General features: G+C 41.4%; 1 long non-coding RNA gene across 1 annotated transcript; it reads left to right on the forward strand.

Moving 5' to 3' along the window:
- The first annotated feature begins 210 nt into the window (after positions 1-210).
- On the forward strand, positions 211-3572 carry LOC136298122 (uncharacterized). Its single transcript, XR_010723272.1, has 3 exons — positions 211-296; positions 1459-1681; positions 1843-3572. It is a non-coding gene; the product is annotated as an uncharacterized lncRNA (long non-coding RNA).
- The last annotated feature ends 281 nt before the right edge of the window (positions 3573-3853 follow it).

Below are 3853 nucleotides of genomic sequence, written 5' to 3' on the forward strand. Positions count from 1 at the left end.
TGCTGTGTCACGGGTGTTGGTGTGTGTTTGGCCGGGAGCTGCTCTGCCTTGCTGCTCAGTCTGGGTGTAGGGGTATGAGGGTAATAGTCCTGGGGGCTTGAAATTTGTGATGTGGGGTGTGGTTAGACTGTAGAGGGTATTCCTAGATTGCCACAAGATGTCTGGAGCTGTCAAGGTATCCTGCAGCACTCTGACTGTTGTCCTGACTCTGTTTCAGATGCGGAGAGATGAAATCCGTGGCAGAGCCCCCCATCCTGGGTGAGGGGCTCCCCTGAGAAGATCGATCGCTATTCAAGGTGAGAGTCACACATTTCACATTTATTGGCACTCCAGTGCAGGCCACCTGCGTTTACAGCTTCAAACAGGTGAGTCCCTTGGTAACCCCCCTGGGCAGCAGCTGGAGCCTGCTCCGGGCTGGGCTGCGGGAGCAAACACTTTTGGCTGACACAGCTCCACACTGAGGGTACTTGGGAAAACACCTGCCTTGTCCTGGAATTTTTTTTTTTGAGCTTTTGACAAGGTTTTAATCATCACCTTGGTAAAAATAAATGGTAAGGACTGAAAACATGAGAGGCTGGCAGGTTATACGCACGAAAGACAACTTTTTTTTTCTTAAATATTTGTGCAGCCTATATCTTAATTTTGAGACTCTTTTTTGGTCAACTTTATTGTAAAAACCCCTTATTTTCAAGTTAGCTGCTTCAATAATGAATTTGTTTTACAAATACCCGCTAATGTCCGAAGGTTAAAGCACTAACACCAACATCCCACCTCTTTTATTTTTGCAGCAAAATTTTATCTTTACTAAACTTGAAACTTGATGTTTTTGCAGGTAGTAAGTTAAAGAAGGTGTTTATCTGCCCATCACTGATAGTCAGGGTCATGAAGAAATTGCTCTAGTGTTCTAAAATAAATGCAGATTTTTAGGCCTCTCCCATTCTCTCTGACTAGCAACATGTGAATTGATTTTTGATCTCCTTTCTGTTGGTGTCTGTGGGTTTTAAGCTGCATGGAGAAGGTGTCTGTGGACATGGCACCCAGGGAATGGTGCTGGGAAGGGCAGGATGGAAAGGAGCTGCTCAGGAATCCAGAGCAGCAGTGGAGTGGGAGCTGGTGCTGCTGCCTCAGTCACACCCTCCTGGACAGTCTGTGCAGTGATAATATTCCTACTTTCCTTCCTGAACCTGGGGTTGGAGGAGAACACGAGTCTTGGCATTGATGGAAAGGGGAACTCGAGGGAAAAACTGCTGTTTGTGTCCTCAGAGAGCAGTGGGAAGAGCCTGGGAGAAATCCTGGCTGGCTGAGGGATCCTTGTGTCCCCTCGGGAATAAATCCCTGCGTCTCCTCAGCCCTGCTGGTTTGCAGTAGCGTTTGTACACCTTTCGCTGCAGCTGTGGTTCTTAATAACTGGAAGTCCAGGGATTCTGGGCGATTCCCATAAGTTCTCCTGTTTTGTAGGAGCTGCACGGTGAGGTCAGCATTCTGAGGGAGGCCCTGGCACAGCTGCCAAGGGCAAGGAACGTGGAGCATCCCGGGGCTTCTCCCGCCCGAGTTTCTCCCGGAGCGTGCTGCGTGTCGTGCCGGATGTTTAACCCGGGTTTGGGGTGTTCTCCTGCAGTCCCAGCTCTAACTGCTGCCCCCGAGCCCCGGCCTTGCTCTGTCCCAGCACTGAACCTGGCAGGTGGGTGTGCTTTTCCAGCCCTTGAATCCCACGGGCAATCCCAGATTCCCGGAGCTCCCCGAGGCACAGCCTGGCCTCCCTCCCTGGGAGCTGCACCTCAGTCTGCCTGGACCAAGGCCATCCTGTTTGAGACTTTATTCCTGTTGCTTTTCCTCTTGCAGGTAGTTGGCGAAAAGGAGAGAGCCAGTAGGAAGTGAAGCCACTGGAAGGCCTTATCCCAGTCCAAGGTTGGATGGGAGTAACTGGACCTGTTGAATTCCCACTTCCCTTTAAATCAGTGCAGAGGAAGCAGATTTTAAATCATCATTCCATGAACTTTCACCAACTTCATGACTCTTGCAAAAGTTTTCAATGTTAGAAATTCCTGAGCTTGTTTTCCAGGCAGGCTTGGATTTGGATGTTATTCCTTCCTTTTAATTGAAGGAATAACTCTGATTTTCTCTCTGATTTTAGTAAGGGAATATTTATTTATTCCAATTTTCCATCCTAATTGGAATTTTTGTACCTTGTAGAGCACATTTCTAAGGAAATTTACCCAATTAATGTTGGTAAATCAGCAATTGTCCAGCACCATCTCCACAAAATTCTGTGATTTCCCAAGAAAACTTTGAAGTATTTATTTGCCACGATTCGTCTCTTTGTAAAGTTCAATTTACTGCATTTTTAATTACATAAATGCCATTAAAACCTGAATCCAGGCCTAGCTGCTGTTCCTTGGACACAAGGGGCTAGTTCTTTCCTACCTTGGCACATTTGGATGTTTGTCCAAAATGAGCTTCCCACTAAAATAGAATTTGTTTCCAAGCAGAAGTGGGAATTGTCTAGAAAACCTTCTGTTCTGGGGGGCACTGGGTTTGTTTCCCTTATTGCTGCATAATTGTGGAAAGCCATGGCGCTTTTTTAGGCAGTGGCAGGAGGTGAGAGCTGCGTTTATTTAATTTTGTATTTTATTTTTTGTTATTTTTGTATTTTTGTGCTCTTTTGTTGTGGTTTTTCATGTTGCGTTTTGTGGTTTTTCAAAGACTTTTTCTTCAGTTTTTTAATTTTTATTTTTTTTCTTTAGCTATTTATTTACTTGTTAAAACTACTTTTCGTTTTTTATTTTAATTTTTTGTTTAAATTTTTTTTCCACTTTTTTGTTACTTTGAAATTTTTTTCTTTTGGTATTTTAATTTTATTTATTATTTTCTATAGTTTTGGTTTATTTTTTCATGTTTTCTTTGTTCCTTTTTTTTTTCCCCATACTCTTTCTTCCCCCGGGCGCCTGGGAGTTTGGCTGTTGGCAAGAAAGATGAGAAATGACCTCGGTGCCCGCTGGACGTCGGGATGTCATAGAGAGCGCAGTTGGCAAAAGCTCCGTATTTTCTGCTCCATAAAACTCCTGAAGGGAGAAAGCTGTGACCACCGTGGTGCCGTTTTTTCCTTCCCAGCCCCGACCAGGTCTCCTCCTACCCGTGCACAGTGTTACCAGCAGCAGCCTGCTGTCCAGGCTGTCGAGGCGTATTTCAGAGGGAGCAATAGAAACAAAGTAGACGTTTTATTTTGAACTCTCCGACCCTGCTTGTTTATTAGCAAAGAAATCCAAAACAAAGCGAACAAAAAAAGAAAACCCCCAAAATAAAATCCCCCGCAACCCACCAAAAAAACCCCATACAGATAGAGAAAATATGCCCATATTATCTAAATAAAGATTAAAACTTTACCCCTTAGAAAACCAGGCTCATTTAATTCAAATTAATTGTGTTTCTGATGTGTTAGGTTAATGAATTCATCTAGTGTAAAATATCGTTTAAAATATAAACAAACGAATTAAAAAATAATGAAAAAGAAAAATAACAAAAAGTATAGGATATGAAAAATAATATCAATAAAAAATACACAATATATTATTACTTACACGTTTTATAAATATATTTAATATACATAATATAAACATCTATAATGTACATAATCATATTTAAATGAAATGTATTATTATTTATAACATTACATAATAAATAAATTATTTTATATATAACTTTCTATATTTAATATCTATAATAAATATAATAGTATAATAAACATAATACATGATGTATAATGTACATAATATAAAAGATGAATTGTAATGATGAATGTAAATATCAGAATCACAAAGATATAAAATATTGAAATAGAGCCTGAACGAAAGGC

This window comes from Chamaea fasciata, unplaced genomic scaffold (genome assembly GCF_029207755.1).
Source record: "Chamaea fasciata isolate MVZ Bird 193981 ecotype frontalis unplaced genomic scaffold, bChaFas1.0.hap1 SCAF_1, whole genome shotgun sequence".
NCBI lineage: Eukaryota > Metazoa > Chordata > Aves > Passeriformes > Sylviidae > Chamaea > Chamaea fasciata.